The sequence below is a fragment of the Bubalus bubalis genome, chromosome 6 (assembly GCF_019923935.1).
Source record: "Bubalus bubalis isolate 160015118507 breed Murrah chromosome 6, NDDB_SH_1, whole genome shotgun sequence".
Taxonomy (NCBI): Eukaryota; Metazoa; Chordata; class Mammalia; order Artiodactyla; family Bovidae; genus Bubalus; species Bubalus bubalis.
The window spans coordinates 47344506-47354378 of NC_059162.1; the positions used below are offsets into that span (position 1 = coordinate 47344506).

General features: G+C 39.0%; 1 long non-coding RNA gene across 1 annotated transcript; it reads left to right on the forward strand.

Annotated features, from left to right (window-relative positions):
• The first annotated feature begins 1494 nt into the window (after positions 1 to 1494).
• Positions 1495 to 3500, forward strand: LOC123334247. Its single transcript, XR_006552078.1, has 2 exons — positions 1495 to 2154; positions 3298 to 3500. It is a non-coding gene; the product is annotated as an uncharacterized LOC123334247 (long non-coding RNA).
• The last annotated feature ends 6373 nt before the right edge of the window (positions 3501 to 9873 follow it).

A 9873-nucleotide genomic window follows, 5' to 3' on the forward strand; every position in this document is an offset into this window, starting at 1 on the left:
ACTATTTATGACATGTATAGTTAATCTACTATTTCAGAGGTGTTGGTTTTAATTCCTCCTAAGGGAATATATAAAAGCTCTTTGAGGGTAAAGACCATGCTTTTTACTTATTTTTTCTATACCCTCCTCCTGTCCTGAGTCCACTGAGAGTGAGCATTTGGTAGTGTTTTATTTGAATTAACACATACGAGAGTAAAATATGGTATATTCCCTAAGGGAACCAATTATAAATTTTGTATAAAGGGGCGTTAAAAGTTAAATGAAAAAGCTCAGATTGGCAGAAGATAAAAAAGTTTAACTAACAGCTGCTACAGATACAGGGACATTTGAGGATGAATGATAGATATAAATCTTAAAGGAAACAAGCATATGAATAAATTAGAAGGCATGATGGCTAAAGAAAAGGGGAAAATAACCAAGCCCTACTTAATTCTTTTTTTCTAAATCTAGGGATATCCATGTACCCTCCTCATCTTCTAGACTGTAAGCTCCACCAAGCCATTTATCACATCTGCTTTGTTCATCATGGTATAGCCACCTCAATCTAGTGGGATTCAATGAACATTTCTGTAATGAGTGAACTGCATAATCAGAATGCATTTTTTATTAAGTATTTCTGTAGAGGTCACATGTACTTTCTAGAATTTCCAGAATATGGACCCAAATTCTGCAGTGGCAATCAGGGACTAACTGACATAAGCAAAGTATTAGAAATATCATTGATGAAATGTATATGGTCAGGGGAGAAAAACCTCTGTGCCATAGACACTAAATTCACATTAGTTGCCAGCAGGAAGACTGACAGCTGCCACTAACAAAGGACTTTGGTAAAAAGGAGTGATCAAACCAGCACAGACAGTGTGAGATTGGACCAATGCAGAGAGTAGAGTATGTAGAAGCCGATGTGACAAGCAGCCGAGAAAGGACTCAACTAAAATCAGAAGGATGTTCCCCAGCTTCTCCTAGTTAAAGGCGTCATGAGCATCTCAGGGAGAAACGGATGCTGATTTTATCAGCCACCTTTCTCTAGGTCTCACTTAAAGATGACCTCCAAATCTAAGTGGCTTGAGACCATAAAGCTTGATTACATTTCAAGTTGGCTGCAAGTCCACTGAGGTCTTATCCATATGCTTTTCTTTTCTGGAACACAGATTAAAGGAGCAACTATTATATGGGATCCTGCAAAACTAGCATTACCAAATATAGCCAATAAAAATATAAAACTTCCCATTAGATTTAAATATCAGATAAATAACAAATTATTATTATTATTCAGTGTAACTATATCCTATGCAATATTTGGGACATAATTATACCAAAAATTTATTTGCAATTTATCTGGTTCAGATTTCAATGCATGTCCTGTTTGTTTTCTGGTAACTCTTTGCTAGACTCATGAATAAAGAAAAAGATAAATGACGTGACTTCATGAAGGCTTTTAAATCTTCTGCTTACAAGCAGCATTTGACATTTCTACTCTTCATACATTGACTAAAAAGACACATTACTAATTCTGCCATTGGTGGGATAAGAGATGGAATCCTCTCTTAGAGACAGATCTAACAAGGAAGGAGCAGCAGGATTATGATGGTAATGCTATCTACTACAGGATTGAGTAAGAAATGGAAAGTTCATCTAATAGTGTGTGTTTGTGGGGAGGTGGGGGCAGCACTTTTCAATGATCTTGTTTTCACCTCTGAAAAGGAGCTAAAACAATCCCTTCAATTGTGTTAAGGGGAAATATCTGGAGCAAGAAGGTGTCCCTGACATTCTCAGTCTCTCCTTCTCTGAGCTTCCAGAACAGTTCTTGCTGCTCTGCTCCTAGTTGAAGGAACTGCTTGAGTTGACAATGAGGAACCATTACTATTAGAATGGCTTCTTAGGCTTCTTTGTTTTAGGGTGAGGCTCCTGATACTAGTTAATTGGCTTCCCAGGTGCTCAGAGGGTGAAGAATCCGCCTGCAATGCAGGAGAAGCAGGCAGACATGAGTTCATTCCCTGGGTTGGGAAGATCCCTGGAGGAGGGCTTGGTGACCCACTCCAGTATTCTGGCCTGAAGAATCCCACAGACAGAGGAGCCTTATGGACTACAGTCTATGGGGTTGCAAAGAGTCTGACATGACGGAAGCAACTGGACAGCATGCACCTAATACGAGTAAGTAAGCCGTGAACTGAGAATGGAACCTGAGAGGGAGAAGGGAACGGTTTTGCTAGCAGAGAACAATACATTTCTAAAGTGTTGTTTGGTTTTTTGTTTATTTGTTTGTTTGTTTTTCAAGCCATGCCATGCAGCTTGTAGGATATATCACCAGGGATAGAACTGGAGCCCAAGGCAGTGAAAGCATGAGTCTTAACCACTCTACTGCCAGGAAAGTCTCATCTCTGCAGTGCTGGTGTTTGCCTGTGGCCCACGGCCTCTTCCACATCTCTTCCTTTGAGATGGCCTTCCTTCTGTACTCATTCCTCTTTCTTCCCTATTAAAGGCACTCTTGGTTCATATTTTACACATTTCAAGGGATATTTTGCTAGGGAAGAGGACAACAGTGGATGGAGACATGAGCTGGTGATATACAGGATTTCCTGGTCCCTTAAGCCCTTCTGGTTTGGCTTAAGGTTTTACATATATTCAAACTCCTTGTTGAAAAATCAATTTCTAACTTTTGTTACTGTTGTATATGTCCCAGAAGTCATTGTTTCCTTACTACAGTGTGTGAAAATTGCTTCTAGTTGATTTTCAAGGCCAATCATAATAGGAACTAGATCCCTGAAATAGCCCAGAATACGATGAATACATATCATCTGTGTTGACTTCTGTTTTCCTGGGTTTTTCTTTCCAGTTCAAAGATGTTTCTAAATATTATTTGCCCAGCACATTATAATGTGCTTCATATTCAGAGTTTGCCTAAACAGGACATTTGGCTAATGAAGTGAGATAATGGAGAACTAAATGGTTTTCAGTGTGAAGGGAACAGCATTATTTACAGGGTATATTGCCGATTAAGGAAAAGAAACACTCTTTTTTTCTTTTAAAAAGAGACAAGATGATAATTAAGTTCCTTAAACACACAGCATTCCCAACTTGTGATATGGTTCAATCTCTTGGGATTTACTAATTTAATACCAACCACACAATGATTGTCTTTCATATTGAATATGCTGGTATAAAATGAAACTTACGTACTGCCTGTCACAATTCCTGACAATTAACATGAACTTGTAGGTGAAAAGTATAGTTCATCTGAAAACACATAAGACTATCTGAAATCCTCAAAATATGTTTGTTTGTTTTTTTTTTCAGATGGAATTACTTCATCATCATTATTTCACCATCAGCACTAATAAAGAAAAATGAACTATATGATTTTTTTCAACTGTAATCACTGGGGATTGACAAATGGGTAAAATAATGGGGCAGAAATCTGAAGATATTAAAAATATATATATATAAATAAACTATGTGCTTCAAGCTACAATAAAGCTTACCTGGCCCTATTAACAATATGTTTAGTTGTAAATACATAATGTATTGATAATTTTCAGCTTTTTTAAAGAATATAAGTAATTGATAATTTTCGCTTTTATACCTGTGTATGTTAAGTTTTTTGTTTGTTTGTTTGTTTTAAATAACAAAAGTAAATTATTCTGTAGTTGAGGATGAAGATTCCAGAACTAGGAGGAACATTTTGAGATCACCTTGTTCTAGGCTGGTAGAGTCTGGTTCAGATCCTTCCAATCCCTAACTTTTTACCTTTGGCAGATGTTGCTGAACAGTGAAAGTCTTTTCTGAAGAGCCAGGGCTGCGAGTGACAGCCCTTAACACAGCAGTTCAGATAATCATTGGCAACTAGTCTGAGTTGACAGAGAAGATGGAACTATCGGATTGTTGTTGAATGTCCAACCTCTTTATCATAAGGAAGAGAATACTGAGTCCTAGTAAGGCATAAGACTTGTCAAGGTAAAGCAGAATCAGGAGTGGGTCTGCTCTGACTTACAAATCCAATGGTCATCTATTCTTTTTTTTTTTAATTTTTAAAAAATTTTAATTGGAAGCTAATTACCTTACAATATTTTGGTGGTTTTTGCCATACATTCACATGAATCAGCCATAGGTGTACATGTGTTCCCCATCCTGACTCTCCCTCCCACCTCCCTCCCCATCCCATCCCTCAGGGTCATCCCAGTGCACCAGCCCTGAGCACCCTGCTTCATGCATCAAACCTGGACTGGTGATCTATTTCACATATGATAATAAACATATTTCAACACTATTCTCTCAAATCATCCCACCCTCGCCTTCTCCCACAGAGGCCAACAGTCTGTTCTTTACATCTGTGTCTCTTTTGCTGTCTCGCATATAGGGTCATCGTTACCATCTTTCTAAATCCCATATATATGCGTTAATATACTATATTGGTGTTCTTCTTTCTGACTTACCTTGCTCTGTATAATAGGCTCCAGTTTCATCCACTTCATTAGAACTGATTCAAATGCATTCTTTTTAATAGCTAAGTAATACTCCATTGTGTATATGTACCACTACTTTCTTATCCATTCATCTGCCGATGGACATCTAGGTTGCTTCCATGTCCTGGCTGTTGTAAACAGTGCTGTGATGAACATTGGGGTACACATGTCTCTTTCAATTCTGGTTTCCTAGGTGTGTATGCCCAGCAGTGGGATTGCTGGGACGTATGGCAGTTCTATTTCCAGTTTTTTAAGGAATCTCCACACTCTTCTTCATAGTGGCTGTACTAGTTTTCAATGCTCATCTATTCTCTTGTTTAAGCAATTTAATTAAATGCAGATCCTTTAAAATGCCATTTTTTTTGCATGGTGTTATTGATATAGAATATAATATAATCATTATCTATCCCAATAATGTCAAAAGAGAAACCAGGGATAAAAATAGGGATAAAAAAAACAGGGATAAAAATTCTATTTATCAAACAGAATTAGTTAAAGAAGAGTTGCAAAAAAACAGATACAGCATAGGAAATACTATTTTCTAAATAATCAAATTAATATCATCATTGTTCTAGCACTTCATAATCTCAATTGTTTAAAATGGTTGGGGAGGGGTGAGAGAGAATGAGACCTATAGCCTGTGAAATAGCAGATTCTGTCTCTAGAGCACTCAGTGTGTACGTTCCCAAGTCTAAGACTGGTTTAATCAGTAATCTGTCTGTCATCTGATGATGAATAGATCTACTGTAGAAAACTTGTTGTTCAGTCACTAAGTCATGTCTGACTCTTTGTGACCCCATGGACCGCAACACACTAGGCTTCCTTGTCCTTCACTATCACCCAGAGTTTGCTCAAATTCATGTTCATTGACTCGGTGATGCTATCTAACCATCTCATCCTCTGCTGCCCGCTTCTCTTTATACCTTCAATCTTTCCCAGCATCAAGGTCTTTTCTAATGAGTTGGCCCTTCACATCAGATGGCCAAAGTATTGGAGCTTCAGTTTCAGCATCAGTCCTTCCAATGAATATTCAGGGTTGATTTCCTTTAGGATTGACTGGTTTGATCTCCTTGTAGTCCCAAGCGACTCTTCAGAGAAAATAGGAGAAGGCTGAGAAGGGGACAGAGGGCATACACATTCCTGTTAAACATCACAAGACGGTAAATCAGCGCTTTCTCTCTGTGTACCTCTGGGCATGTTATCCCACACCAGGGAAACAGTCCTTCATACTGTTTTCAGTTTTGAGTCAATGGGGAGTATACACAAAGGATTGTTTGTTTTAGCAATACCTGTTTCTTGTTTTCAAAATACATGTTTCATAGTTTCAGCTTCAGGTAGGGATTGTCCTGATATCACTGGTAAGCAAAGAGTGAGTTTCCAGCATCATCAGCTTTCTATTTTTTTCATTTCCTCTCCATCCTCTGCTTCTCCATCTCCCTTTCCCCTTCCCTTTACCTCACTCTCCAAGTTTGATGCTGCTGCTGCTGCTGCTGCTAAGTCGTTTCAGTCTTGTCTGACTCTGTGTGACCCCATAGACTGAAGCCCACTAGGCTCCCCCGTCCCTGGGATTCTCCAGGCAAGAACACTGGAGTGGGTTGCCATTTCCTTCTCCAATGCATGAAAGTGAAAAGTGAAAGTGAAGTCACTCAGTCGTGTCCGACTCTTCACGACCCCATGGACTGAAGCCTACCAGGCTCCTCTGTCCATGGGATTTTCCAGGCAAGAGTACTGGAGTGGGGTGCCATTGCCTTCTCCACTCTCCAAGTTTGGGGACAGACAAACTCTTCATTTCTCTGAGAAGGAAGAGGAATCGCCTCTGCCATGGGCCTCTGGGACCTCATGTATTAAAATTCGTTATCAGGTAAAGACCCAATAATACCATTAATGTTAAAATAGAAGTGACTTATATATGTTACCTTCCACTGAGATATTTGCATTTTAATAAGCACAAAGCCATAAACCTCGGGAATCAGGAGTTTGGGGGTTGTATTGGTGACACAGATGTTTTAGTCTTCACTAAACTTCTCTCTGAACTTCTATCATACTCAGGATCCAATCTTCCTAGAGGGGAAGATAGTAAAGTATAAACTTAGAGGTTGTCATCATGTAAATCAAACAACTTTAATGGACTTGGGGAGGAAATGGTCATGAGAGATTCCATCATAAATGTAGAAGCAAACTTCATCACTTGAAAAATAATTTTGGTTATTTCTCTTGATAGGAAAAACTCTTTAACTTTGCTTTCTGCTTGAAAGATTCCTATCCCCTCATTGACCCCATGCTGAGGGGTAGGGTCTCTTTTTTCGAGATCCTGTCCTTCCAATAACTTGATGCTCAACTCCCCACACAGACATTTCATCCTCTATTTTCAGGCTGAATCTCAGAGCATTGAGTTATCAGAAAGATCACTCTTAAACGCTGTTTTAATAATTATTCCCTTTTTCTACCCTTTCTTCCCAAACAGGCTCTATTTATCATGTTCCCAAATGTAATTTATAAACTACAAAGTATTAAATAAAAGTGAATGCACATTATCTCCAAGATCATATTGTCATTTCAAATTTTTCTGGCACCAGGAGAAACTAACCTTAGGTAAACAGATTATGGTAGAGTGAATTGTAAAAAGTGAGTCAAATTGTTACTGTTTGCAGAGGATATATGCTTAAACACACATTTTGGTGATCACTGTCATAAAATTTCTAATTAGGGATTTCAAATGACCCTAAGAATAAGACAAGGAAAAAAAATAGCAAAAGGAATATGATGATTTAAGTTTTGATTATTGTATGACTAAGAATTCGAACAGGATAAACTCCAGTGTATAATGAAAGCTGAGTGCAGAAGAATTGATGTTTTTGAACTGTGGTGTTGGAAAAGACTCTTGAGACTTGGACTGTAAGGAGATCCAAGCAGTCCATCCTAAAGGAGATCAGTCCTGGGTGTTCATTGGAAAGACTGATGCTAAAACTGAAACTCCAATACTTTGGCCACCTGATGTGAAAAAACGCTAACTCATTTGAAAAGACTCTGATTCTGGGAAAGATTGAGGGCAGGAGGAGAAGGGGACGACAGAGGATGAGATGGTTGGATGGCATCACTGACTCAATGGACGTGAGTTTGGGTAAACTCCAGGAGTTGGTGATGGACAGGGAGGCCTGGCGTGCTGCGGTTCATGCAGTTGCAAAGAGGCGGACATGACTCAGTGACTGAACTGAACTGAAACTCCAATAGTATTGTAGACTATGGTAAACTAACAAAATAAAAAGGACACACCAACTCACATACTTTGCATTTGGCAGAAAGATTGCCGAAATTAAGTAAAAGTACAGTGGCATTGAATAGGTGTGATAGAAGTAATATAAGCCAGAATTTTCTATATTTCTGCAATTTGAAAGAGAGGGCAACTATCTCCTGTGCTTTGAGTGAGCACTGCCTGCTGGAAGAATGTGAAAAACTGTAGAGTCCCTCTGCTTTTGTTCAGCTCTCCAGTTTTTCTCATAACAGGTGTATCCAGTATTAGTAATGCTGATAAAATGACCTTCCATGAAGAGGGGGTAGTTGAGGGGTTTATGAAATAAAAGAGATTTAATACATTCTGTGTATATACTTGCATGCATGCTAAGGTGCTTCAGGTGTGTCCAACTCTTTGCAACCCCATGGACTGCTGTCCACCAGGATCCTCTGTCCATGGGATTCTCCAGGCAAGAATAATGGAGTGGGTTGCCATGCCCTCCTCCAGGGGATCTTCCCAATCCAGGGATTGACCCCCTGTTCTTGCGTCTCCTGTATGGGCAGGCAGACTCTTTACCACTAGTGCCACCTAGGAAGTCCAGTGTATATACTTATTCCTCCTTCAAAAGCAACGTTTGAAAGAAAGAAAGTAGAATATATAGAAACACAAATTTAAAAATTAATGTAATAAGGAAGCGGATAACTAAAGCTGCAGGAAAAGACTTCTGTGAATGAGGAATGAGATGCTGCAATGTAGATGCTGCAATATAGTTTTCCTCTAGACAGCAGTCTGAGAATTTTTTTTTTTTTCCTCTAAGTCTAAGCCTTCATGGAACTGACTGTACAGGTGCTGGAAGCATTATGCCTTGAGATATTTTGCCAAGGCAGTGGTGTTTCATTTTATACTAAAGAAAGCCACATTCTTCCTCATACTCACACACAAAAAAATCACACCTCTATTCAGAGCCCAAGTTGTCATCGGAAAGGAAAAGGTTGGAGTTCATTTATCATGTGCATTTCTATGGCTACAGAGATAATTGGTTTGATTCCATCTAGCCTTCTGCTTCTCTCGCATTTTAATTGAAAAGCCTCCCGAGTGTTAGAAGCACAGAGCTGGCCTGAGACATGAGGATATTTCACTTAGGCAGCAATGGACCAAAATGACAACCAGAAGACAGCCTAAGCAGTGTGTGGGGCCAGGAGCCTGTTATGTGGCTGCTGGAACCTGACCAGCAAGGGGGCAGGGGTGGCACATTCTGTACCTGTTTTTTTTTTTTTTTTTTTTTTTTTTTGCTTGAGAATACTCACAGATTTCATTTCTGGCTACTTTTAATTTAACATTTTTATCACAGCTTTTCCATCAGGTGTGAGTACCTGAAGACAGGACTGCTCTCAGCCTGAACAATTTAAACTGAGTCTGGTTGATTAAAAGAAAAGGCTCAAGCGCAAATGGCATTGGAGGCAGCAGAGAATAAACCAGCCTGTAACTTTTGGGTGGTGTTAAAATGGTCATACGTTTAGTATTATTTAAATATTTTGTTATCAAGCCCAGCCCTATTAAAACTTGGCAGGTTTGGTTGGTCATTTTATGTGTGAATGGGCTCTCTGAGCATGCTCAACGTATGCTTAGGAGATTAATTTATAAGCTTTTCTAACTCTGAATCTCCAAGGTTTGTTCTGCCTCTGTGTTGTTTGCATAATGCACTTTTGTACAGCTAAAGCGCTACCTATAAAGGGATTATTTTCATATGCAGCACATTAAAAATCTAGCTCAATTCACAGATCCCATTCTGTGTTTATGCCTGAGATAACAGGTGAAAAGTATCTCATTACAAGTGTCTAGGAAGCAAACAGAAGAACGAGAATGTTTGGGGAGAGAATGTACCCCTACTGAAATTAATTCCCCGATGGTTTTATTAAAGTCTGCAAATTGCATTATTTTCCCATCATATTTGAAATATTGCCCTCCCTTAATGCCTGCTCTAACCCATGCCATGCCATCTTCCCTGGAGTGTCTAGACATGGTGTCTTAGATTTATGTGTATGATCTCAGTGTGTTACAACATCATTCCTGACTAATGCATTATTACAATACTTACAGATATTCCCAAGTGCCACTGTATTGATTAGAAAATCACCAATCTGCATATGCACACCATCTGTGCTGCAGAGAAGCAAA